The sequence below is a fragment of the Rattus rattus genome, chromosome 8 (genome assembly GCF_011064425.1).
Source record: "Rattus rattus isolate New Zealand chromosome 8, Rrattus_CSIRO_v1, whole genome shotgun sequence".
In the NCBI taxonomy this organism is placed as follows: Eukaryota; Metazoa; Chordata; class Mammalia; order Rodentia; family Muridae; genus Rattus; species Rattus rattus.
In genome coordinates, this window is record NC_046161.1 from 27,688,822 (window position 1) to 27,701,059 (window position 12,238).

Below are 12,238 nucleotides of genomic sequence, written 5' to 3' on the forward strand. Positions count from 1 at the left end.
CCCCCAGCCTCACTGGAATCAGTGTCCTTGTCCTGACTTCCCAGTGAAGACGACTCCTTTCGGCTTGTGTATTTATTGGGAACGTGCTGAGAACGGGCTACGCTCCTTGTCCACAGTGTCCGTTGCACGCAGTCAAGGCAGCTTGCTGTGTTTGTGATTTCCTGTGCACAGGGCCCACCTGCCCAGCTTAACGAATTGCACACAAGAAATTAATAAACACCTCAAACTTGAATCTCCCCGTTGCTCCCTGGGCTCCTTTAATTTGGATGTACCAACCTCTGTTATGACATCTCCTGGCTGCGCTTCAAAGTCACCAGTGCTCTGTCTAATCTGAAAGCCAGTGGCAGGAGGAAGAAGCGTCTTCATTCTTGCTATCCCACACACACCGAGTCAGGGACTGCCCGACCGAGAAGGTATGCACAGCAGGCTCTGAGCTTTTTTTTTTTTTTTGGTTCCTCCCCCGGAGCTGGGGGACCAAACACAGGGCCTTGCGCTTCCTAGGCAAGCGCTCTACCACTGAGCTAAATCCCAACCCCCCCTTTTTTTTTTATTAAAGAAAACAGCCTCCAGGGGAAGGTACATTCTCATCATTATTATTATGGTGAAAATCCTGGAAGAAGAGCCAAAACCAAATATGTGCATGTCCGATGCCCAAAAAATGTTCTTGGAAAAATTTTGACTGCCAGCAAAACCCTCGGCCAACCAGTTTTTCTGAGGACGTCATCCTCTGCAAACTAGTTTTATTGGTAGGAAAGCCCTTAGGTGTCGTGAGAGTGTGGAGTTTCCACTGTAGCACAAGGAAAATTGTCTGTGGCTTCCTTGAAGGGTCTACTAAATTCCATTGTGCCAGTATTTCCAACCAAGCTGAGCCTGTTTGGGGGCCATTTGTGAAACACTGAAGAATTAAGAAACTCTATTCCCTTTGGTCCTCCAAAGCAGCTGAGTCCGAGTCTACAGTTTTGAGCCTTTCTTTCACAGAAGCCTTAGGATGCCACTTACATCAGTTCCTCACAGAGGTAGGAAGCAGGGCAGGCCGCAGGTCAAACTGTAGAAAGGGATCTTGGGGGGGACGGGGAGGTGGGGCGGGGGAAGGAAGTAAAGCAGGCTACACGCCTGCCTTTCCATCCGATGAATTCAGTTTGCAGGCACGTTCTAAGTCCGCTATGTGCTGCGATGCGGCACTAAAAATAGCTCCGAGCTTACTTCCCTCCTTTCCAGCCTGTAGTCCCCTAGACAGAGGCCCTGCTGTCTGCCAGTCTGCGCTGGAATTAGCCCACGGTGTCAGCACTGGGCCGCATCCCTGACGCTGGAGGCCGCTGCCTTTGTTAATCTCCCCGTGCCCTTTGGTTACCTGTGTGCAGGAGGCCCACCACACCCGTCCTTAACCACTGATGTAAAGAATGTCATGGGCTGACTCATTCTGTCTGTGTTATTTCAGACAGCAGGCTGTTCCTGCCCCCACCACCTCTCTGCGTAGCAACCTTCCCTTCCCTGTAACCTTCCCCACCCTCCTGTGCATCCAGGAAACCTCGGCTTCATAACTCTGCTCCCTAGAGTCCGTTTCTTTCTCTCAGCTGCTATCTTTGCCACCCTCTGTCCAGCTATACACTCTCAAGCCGTGTTAATGACTCTTGGACAGGCTTATGTATTTTTGAGTTTCTAGATATCATCCTCATCGGGACGTGCTAGAACCATCACTAAGGGTGAAGTCCACACCCTGGGAACCAGAGTGGGTTAATATATCTATGCTGTCGAGATTTTGTACCATTAATGATACAAGGAGTTTGGGAAGATCGATTAAACCTAAATTCTAGAACGCGAATGCTTAGACACTTTATATACACATATTTAAGAATATATAATCCCGGGTTGGGGATTTAGCTCAGTGGTAGAGCGCTTGCCTAGCAAGCGCAAGGCCCTGGGTTCGGGTCCCCAGCTCCAGAAAAAAAAAAAAAAAAAAAAAAAAAAAAGAATATATAATCCCCTTCTCCATCTTTATCAGTACCTAGTTCCTAGGAAGAAAGGAACACACACCTGTCTGTGATCAGGAAGTCTTAGCAAATAGGGGAGGTAGGTTGGTTTGTTTTGCAGACACACTGTCACAGTCCTGCAGGCGCTGGCCCTAAATTCCAGGCTCAAGTCATACTCCTACTTTAGTCTCAAGAGCACCTGAGACTACAGTCACTTACCTGGTTCCATTTAAGCAAATTAGGCATGAATTATAATGTGTCTTAGTTGCTATTGCTGTGATGAAATTCTGTGATCAAAACAATCTGGGGAGGAAAGAGTTTATTTGACTTACACTCCCACATCACTGCTCATCATCCAAGGACGGCAGGACAGGAATTGAACACGGCAGAATCCTGAAGGCAGGAACTCATGCATGGTCCATGGAGGGGTGCTGTTTAATGGCTTGCTCCTGTTTCCTTGTAGAAACCCAGGACCATCAGCCAAGGGATGGCTCTGCTCAAAATGGGGGGTGGGGCCGCGGGTGGGGGTGGGGCCCTCCTCCACCAATCACTAAAGAAAGTACCTGACTGCTTGCATTTTCTCAGTTGAAGGTTCCTCCTTTCAGATGACTCAAGCTTACGTCAAAACAACATAAAACCAGCCAAGACATAGTGCAATAAAACCATAGAACAATGCAGCACTGGCTCTCTAAGGGCTTCAGAGCAGGAAGGGAGTTGGAGGCCAGAGTGTGAAGTATTCCCAATGGCACATTCAGGTGCAAGACACAAAAGTCTTCCAGGGACACACTGCCATGATCTCACTTGCCACGACAAAGGACCTTTCTCTGCTCCTGCCAGGGCATGTTATTACTCTCAGGTGACATTCCACCACTTAGTTCCTATAGAAGTGTTAACAATTAAGGAATGTCAGAGGACAGGAACTGATAAGAATACAAAGGCTTGGCCTAACTTGTCTTGCTGGAGAGCAGCCTCCCGAAGGTGGGAAAGTCTCTGCAAGACCCAAGAAGCTTTTAGGAGAACGGAAAGGAGTGGGAGGGCTGTGGTGGAAATTTTAGTGGTAGAGCATGTGCTTAGCATGAGCAAGACCTAACACTAAAAAGTAGTGAAAGAAAAAGGAACAGAGGGAGGGAAGGAGGACGCATGGGCATGTGCGCACACACACACACACACACACACACACACACACAGACAGAGAGACAGAGAAGGAGGAGGAAGAAGAGGAAGAAAAGAAGAAGGAGAAGGAGGAGGAGGAGCAGGAGCAGGAGGAGGAGGAGAGGGAGAAAAGAAAAGAAGAAGAAGAAGAAGAAGAAGAAGAAGAAGAAGAAGAAGAAGAAGAAGAAGAAGAAGAAGAAGAAGAAGAAGAAGAAGAAGAAGAAGAAGAAGAGATTTCTTCAGTAGACGTGGTAGGTAGGCCCTGCCTCTCAGCCCCCACCCCTTAGGGTCTTTGCTAGCAACAGCATCTCATAATTCACTACCTGAATTTCCAAAGCTAACTGGCTCAGTTTTTTAAAGTATGCGTTGTATCCCCATAGAAAGCCATCCAAACAAATATGGAGGTTGTAAAGAAACCACCAATAGCAAAAAGTTTCTGATAACGCGACAATAAAGATTTATTTACTTATTTAAGTTCAATCTGAGTTGTTTCTGGCAGTGGTTGCCCACTTGGCATAGAGCAATCTCACTGCAGCCTTGGTTATGCACATACAACATGCACACGACTATACAGTGTGTACCATCACACCATGAACCAGGGAACACTCCTGAAACATCTCGGTTCAGATTAGCAGCAACCGCATACATTTCGCCCTGCAGCGTTTTTACTGCACATATGTGATTCTCTGCTCCTTTTCTCCTGACCAGCTTTTGCCATGTCTCAGTCTTCAGACTGTGGTATCTTGCAAAGGCCCGTCCCCTTGCTTATGAGCTTGAATGGAGAATAAAACACCTTCAGTTTTGCCTTATCTTTCTTCATTCTCCTTACCCTTCCTCATAACAAAGTTGGTTCTTGTTTGACTGATGGTGTTTGTTTGATTTTTGCTGTGGAAATTCTACTCAAGGCCTTACAGATGAGCTGTATCTCCTTCCCATTCCTATTGAAAAATCTGTAGGAAACACCTGATCATATATTGTTGTGTATGTAGTTCTGTTGTATATGTACTCTCTTTAAGAAAAAATTAATCCTAAAGTCAGGCATGGGGGCACATGCCTGGCACATGCAGGCAGATCTCTGAGTTCGAGACCATCCTAGTCTATAAAATGAGGTCCAGGACAACCAGGACTACACAGAGAAACCCTGTCTCGAAAAAATAAAAGCAATCAAGCAAACAAAAAAACCCTAAATTTAATGCACGTGTGTTGAACAGTGTGCTTTGGGGGTTGAGAAAACACAATCACAAGTACGTGTGGCAGAGACCGTCCTCGCTCAATTCCCATGCGTTCCCTCCTAAGTTAGTCGAGGACCCCAAGCTAGTCCTGCCCAATAAACTCCATCCTCATCTCTCTTCCGTGGCAGAGACAGTTCATTTTGTTTTTGCTAGTTTGTTTTGAGACAGGGTCTCTCTATTTTGTAACCCTGACTGTCCTAGAATTCACTATGTAGAGCAGACTGGCCTCAAACTTGAAGAGATCCGCTTTCTTCTGCCTCATGAGTGCTGGGATTAAAGGTGTGCCATTGTCATCGCCTGGCTTCAGGATGGCCTTCTTGACCACCCTCAAGGGTAATATGAAAGGACATCTGGGGTTGGGGATTTAGCTCAGTGGTAGAGCGCTTGCCTAGGAAGCACAAGGCCCTGGGTTCGGTCCCCAGCTCCGGAAAAAAAAAAAAAAAGAAAGGACATCTGGCTCCTTAGTGGAATGTTGATAGGACAGTTGGAGTTATGGTACCCCCTCTATGTGAAGAAGAAAACGCCTTTCATGTGCGTCCTAGTTGGATTTGTGAATAAAGCTGCTTGGGGAAAGGAAAGGGTTTATTTCAGCTTAGACTTCCACATCATAGTTTATCACTGATGGAAGATGGGGGCAAGAGCTAATGCTAAGGCCAGGAAGTGCTGCTACTCACTGGCTTGCTTAGCTTATTTTCTTGTAGCACTCAGTGATAGGTTAGTTCTCAGCTGCCGTTGAAATGATCCAGTTTAGATTATATTAAAGCCGGGTTTATTGGGAAGCTGCTCTCGGGCGAGTTTACTGGCCCCAAGGATTGAGGCCAGAGGAGTCACCATGGGGAGGTGGGGGTGTTCTACTCAGAGAGAGAACGGGAGAAAGGAGGGCAGAGAGAGAGAGAGAGAGAGAGAGAGAGAGAGAGAGAGAGAGAGAGAGAATGCAACATGCCTGGATTATGTAGAGAGGAGCCTCTGGGGGAAGGACAGCCCAGATGACATTGAAGGTTGGGGACAGGGTATGCCAGGTAGGGACTGAGGGATGCTAGGAGAACCTGGAGGCCAGGTCTGCTTTGGTATGTAAAATATGCACCTCAATCCCTTGTCCTGGGTACTGGAACCAAACACGCAGGACCAGCAGCTCTGTGGTGGCAACCCCCACAGTGAGCTGGGTCCTCTCCTATAATTATCCACCAAGAAAATGCATCATAGGCCAGTCTAGAGGGTGCATTTTCTCAACTGAGATTCCTTCCTCCAAGATGACTCTAGCTTGTGTCAAGCCATTATAAATTTAGTGCACGAGTTTCCCCTGGGGTATAAAGGTTTGTCATAACTGCATAATTTTGCCATGGCTCTAACCACAACCACATAGGAACATTTATCAAGTGTGGGGTTTATTTCTATTTCTACCACTGCCCAAGAATTGCTTTCTGAAAACACAAACATAGGCCAGGGCCATGGCTCAATCAGTCAAGTGTGTTTGCGGTGCAAGCGTGAGGAGCAGAGTTCAATACCCCGGAATGCACATGAAATATCAAGGCAGACACCTCGTGAAAACAACGCCTGAAGCTCTCTGGTCTCTGCGCACATAAGCACTTGTACACACACACGTGCATACATACACATGCATGCATATACATACATATACAATCCTCAAAATTTATACAAATCATACGCATTTGTTGTAGAGAATTTTGAACACCTGTTGTAGTATAACCAGCTTAAGCTTATCCCCCAATAGCTTACAAATGAATGAGATTCAGACTGTGGTTACTTTGTTTGACTTTGACCCCTAATCTACCATTCTAACTGCTGGCCTGGCTACTGCCCCAGTGGTGTACTTCAGATACTTGCTGTTTCTCCTAGCCATGTGCTCATGGTTCAGGTCTCCTCATAGCGGCTTCCTCCCTTCCTCTCCCCTCCCCTCCCTTCCCATGCCCTCCCCTCCCCTCCCCTCCTCTCCTCCTCCTTCTCCTCCTCCTTCTCCTCCTCCTTCTTCTCCTTCAGATCTCTTCTCACCCCTCTCTTTTCTCCCTCCCCAACCAGGTAACTCAATAGTCACCACCTCTAATCCCTCCAGTAATTGGCTGTAGCCAATTTTACTTAACCACAGTTTTAAATCAAAGAACAAGGTTTGCACAACAAAAGCTTTTAAATGTGGGAATTCATTCGTAGGCCTACAGTGTGCACAGAAATTAGCATTACAATATATAGCAATAGACTGACCTTCGACACCTGTTGCAAGCAACTCAGCCTTATTTGCATAGAAACTCAGGGAGGTGCTCCAGTCTATTGGAGTCCGGAGACTAGACTTCATCTAAGTGACTACAGGAAATTCCTTACCCCTTCTGGGTATGGCCTGTTGGAGCACCCACACCCCTGCAAGGAACCCCCTCATGTGTGCCCTATAAGGAAGTTCGACAAACTCATTGGTCCCCTGGAGTACACTTTAGCAGTCTTGTGCCTTGGTTTGTCCTTGAGTCCTTAGGAGAAGGGACACATGTTGCTTACATCTCCCCTGGAAAGAAATTTTAAACAATAAATCCACATATAAATATATTTATGTATTGTTTTGGAAGCTGCTTGACAAGATATCCTATTTATTTTCCCCAAAGCAGTAGAAATTATTCTTGAACACAGCTCTCCGTCGTTGTATAACATCGCGTTACAGTTGTCCCATAACTCATCTGCTGCTGGACAATCTCCCGGCCCCTTTCACCTAAATTCCTCCCGTAACATCTCAGCTTCTTTTCTACATATTTTATCACTTACTCCTCTCCCACTCACAGAGTGACTCTTAAAGAATGCACATCCACAGGATGCAAATGAGACAATCCAAAAATACTAGGAACGGCCATGAAATTAACAGTGTGTGGCATTTTGGGCCGAGGAAGGAAGGAAGAAGTGAAGTCTACACAATATAATTCGCCATCGTGATTATTACTCTCGTTGTGACCCTTACTTGCTGCTACATTTTAATTTTATTGACTGTGAACCCAATGGTAGGAACAAAATGAGGTGGCAGGACTGGAAAGAACCAGAAAGCTATTCTGGTTAGGATAGGTATGCTGCCAAGAACAAAGCAGTAACGAGCTAAAGGAACAACGTTTTAAGTTCGACAGAAAGTGATTTTACTTTCACATAAAGGTCTGCTGTAGGCCCCTACGCCACCCGTGGCATTATGGTTTGAATCTGAAATGTCCCCAGCAATGTCTTGAATGCTTGCTTCCTACCTGGGACCTAGCTGGTGGAAGTAGGCCACTAGGGGTGAACTTTTGAAGGATAAAGCTTGACCCCTGGTCTAGCCTTGTCTTTTCCTCTTGGCCTGTCATGGTGTAAGGTATTGCCATAAGCCCCACCAAGCCTTCTCCACCATAAAGGTCTAACTCCTCTGGCATTCTGGGTCCTTAAGTTGTTTCCCATGGTGGTAGCAACATAAGAGTAACTAAGACCCACTCTTCTTCTCTATAACTCCCTGAGAAATGTACCCTTCTTGAGGCCGCCTTTACAAGATTTAAAGGTTACTTCAATTTCAGCCACTATATCAACATCCCACCAAGAAGAGAGGCTGTACATTTTAAAAAATAATCCCTTTTCAATTCATTTTTGGGGTGAGTTGAGCACCCCATGTCTGTTTATCACCTGGTCTTGTATCTCTATATAAGGGGGGGGGGGAAATGTCTCCTGAGTGTCCCTGCACCCAGATAAAAACCAGGGACGCAACTGGCACAGGAGAAAGCAGGAATGGATATTGATGGACAGCTAGGTATCTACCGTAAGAACCACCAGGGCTTTTTCTTTTTTTTTTTTTAAAGAAGATTTGGGTGTTATTGTTGTTGCTGTTGTGTTGTTTTTAGAAGCATACTGCCTTCGTGCTCCTGATGGCATAAACTCAACACTAAAAGCACCACCGGGGAAGCATAACCAAACTCTGGCAATGAGTAGACAAGCTAAGTAAATGCATGTTTGGTGTCTTTATCCCTGTTGGGTTTCTGAAATCAGCCAACCCCTATGGAATGGACATGTGCTAAAGGAAAGAAGACCGGTAACTCCTGGAGCATCTTAATGAGCGCCTGGCTTCATCTGACGGCTGCTACCTGATATGTGGGAGGCTGAGCCTGGCAGGTTCCCAGTGTATCCAGGTCCAATCCCTAAGTGAGAAGATTGGCTGTGTGTGTAGGCAAAGCCTGTCACCTTCATGCTCCTGAGACTTTGCTCTGGCTGCTTCTTCACCCGTCCAAAATCCATGGTCCCTGCTCTTTGTAAAGAAATGCTGCCTCTCTCTCAATCCCTTCAGGTGCTGTTTAAATCTTTGCTTCTTGGGACACCTTTTTTCTGTCCCTTTACTTTCATGAGCCATTTGTTCACTCACCAGATATTGGTAGAGTCTGTCCTGTACCAGACACCACAGAGTGCATTGCAGAAGAAGAAACGGGGTAGGCATGGATAAACTAGACAGGACTGTGCGCTCAGATAGAGCTGGCCGGTGGAGCCTTCTCCCAGCGTGCTGGGCTGTCTGACTAAACAAAGGACAGAGAGCGTCCAGAGGGCACACGGCTGATATTTCAATTAACAAGTGTGTATAGAGTTCGGACCATGCACCAGGCACTGTTTGGCTCTGTACGCATCGAGCCTATTGACTCTTCTAAGTTTCATGACTATCCTCTGAACACGTACTTACCATCACCCTGTGTAACAGGGGTGAAACTGGAGCAGCGAGAAGCCACTTGAGCAAGGTCGCACAGCCAATGAAGCGGAATCCAGGAAGAGCACCTCTAACCAGCATGCACACCGTATAACTGTGTCCGCCACTCTCTTTTCCCTGTATTTAATAGGATTCCTGGAACGTAGTTGGTATTCCATAGATGTATGTTCAGAGGCAGTGAACTAGTTACTCTACAGGGTCAGCTCTTCTCTCTAAGGGACACTCTACAAAGACAGAAAGAGGTTGGCCTGACGGATTTCTAAAAGCCTTTAAAACTCTGAACTGTGGGATCTAAACTTTCCCTCTATTCACAGTAATCTAGCTTAGGTTTGGAAGGGATCTTGAGAGATCATCTGGTAGAACCCTAGACTTCGGGCAGACGCTATCTGCCATAGATGAATGAGAAGTTCTTTAGTTTATCAAATCCTTCCGTTGTCTCTCCTTTGTGAACCCTGAAAGTAGCTGGTTCAGAGACTAAGAACCATCTGTCATAGCAAAAATGACAGGCTATCAGAAGGTGATAGGGTAAAGGGCTTTCCTCTTGGAAAGAAACAGCTTTGTAGCAACGAGTGTTTGGATCACTCTTCCTTTCGTTTTAAAAAGGCCTCAGCTCGTGTTGACTGTTCCTGCTTCTACACTACTAGAAAGACAGTATGATATCTTCCAGACCTCCATTCTTTGTAAGTTTGGCTGCAAAAAATACATTACTCCTGATAGCTTGCCCTAAATTACTCTTTTAGATTACACTATGACTTGACACTGTTCCCCAGGACCTGACAATACTAAGCACCAGACCTTTGATCAAAGGCCAGCAAAGTCCCCAGGATCTGACTGAACGCCAGTTCAGGTCATTATACTTTGGCTAGTCTTCTCTTCCCTACCGTGTCAGTTGGCTCCACTGGCGTTCTTCCGCCAGCACACGCTGCCTGGTAATCTGTGAATTGGCAGGACTGGTTTCTCTGGCAAGTGGTGGTCAGAGAAGGCGTGGATTGAGTTTGGCTAGCACTGACCACAGGGGTGACGAGCTTCTGAAACCGTAATCAGCAGATGGATTATTTTCTGTGCAGAGCTGAAGTCAGCAAGGAGAGGGCTGGGTACGCCTATATTTGGGGATTAGATGTACTACGAACAATTTTAACTGTTTTTTTTTTTTTAACTCTGAAAGTCCATGATGGAACAAATTTAATTTTTTTTTCTTTCATTTTTGCCAGGACAGCAACTGAACACCAAGACTTTGATCGAAGGAACTTCATGGGAGTGGGCTACTGTGCCTTGTTTACCGACTAACACCGGGTGTAAGTCAATTGGCTATTTAGTATTTGATCTATAATGATGTGAATGAGAAGTGCCCCTCCCCACCCCAGAGAGGCAGGCATTTGAACACTCTATCGCCAGTTGGAGGTGTTGTGTGGGGTGGCAGAGGTTGTACAGTCCCGCTGGAGAAAGTACATCAATCGGAACAGGATTTGAGAGCGTAAAGCCTTCCTTGCTTCCAGTTCACTTTCTCTGCTTCCCCTTTATGGTGCAGGAGGTGAGCTCTCAGCGTCCTGCTCCATCCACCACGCGTGTCTGCTCTTTGCGACCGGGCCTGTTTCTTGCTGCTATGCCTTCACCATGATAGATCCTTCATCCCTCTGGGACTGTAAGCAAGGTAAATGCTTCATCATTTCATCACTGCAACCGAAGAGCGTTCCAAATCTGGTTTAACTTTCTTGAAATCCCAGTGAGGTTCTTATTGTAGTAACCATATATTCTAGAACTGCTCATATATGTACAGATATGAGAGAACTGAGGCTGTATCTCTTTCCAGTGACTTCCTTTTAGGTGGTAGGGATTAAGGCTAGGGGCAATCTAAGCACAAAGAATTCACGCTACATTAATGATTAGAATTGGAAAGTTTCTCTCTTGTCTGATGGGTCAGTGTCTTCCTTTATCCAAAACACCATTCATTTCTTCACAGAATTAGTGTTAGTTTTTTGAAGCATGGCTTTATGTAGTTCAGGATAGCTCAAACTAAAATGGAGGTGAGGTTGACCTTGAATTTCTGATCCTTCTGTTTGTATTGTAGATGTGCACAATCCTGCCTGGTTTGTGCTGCACTGAGGACGACTTCATCTATGGTAGGCTCTACCAGCTGAGCTGCAGTCTTAACCTCTTCACTGAATTCTTATAGACTTAGTGTGTGTCTGTGTTTTTGTTTACCTTGTTTTTGTTTTTTAGACAAGGTCTCACTATGTAGCTCTGGTTGTCCTGGAACTCACAATGTCCAGGCTGGTCTTGAACTCACAGAGATCCTCCTACCTCTGCCTCCTGAGTGCTGGGATGAAAGGTGCATGCCACTGTGCCAGGAATCTATGTGTTCTTTATTTACACAAATTGTTCTTTATCTCTCTACGTTTGTCTGTCTTTCTCTGTCTGTCTGCCCTTAATTAAGGCCTTATGAATCCTAAGCAAAGAAAACACTTTGTCATTGAGTCAGATAGCCCCATCATTTTCTCCTCCTCTTCTTCCTCCTCTTCCTCCTCCTCTTCCTCCTCCTCTTCCTCCTCCTCTTCCAACTCCACCTCTTTCTTGGAAACAGCGTCATGTCACTATACCTATCTCTTTTCCTCTTAAGCTAAAATCTATGTTTTTAATACTGTTCGGTTTATCAAATATATATCTTATCTACTACTTTAAATTACAGCATATCATTTCATAGCATACTATTTCAACATAGTGCCTGTCCATTTCCCTTGTTATGGACACCAGGACAATTATATACATATAATTGTATGTGTATATATATCTACATAGACCTTTTATTATTCATAATATTATTATGTATAAAATGCCTTCCAAATGCCCTATCTATATACATGGGATTATCTACATAGACATATTATTAATAATATTATTGTGTGTAAAAATGCCTTTCAAATGTCCTATCTATATACATGGGATTGAGGAGTCAGAGGGCTTTACTAAGTTTGGACCGCTAGCTTGCCCAGTGATTTTACTTGTTTACATTGTACCAGCGATACGTTTCTCATTCTTTAGACTCTTCATCCAAGTCTTAGTTGATTTGATATCCTGACTTTAATATATATTTGTATAGTTGAACAATCAATTACTTCACAAAACAAAAGGTAGGGAGGAGTTAGGTGAGCTGGACTCCCCAGCTCCCTCTCCAATGAGTTACCTCTTCC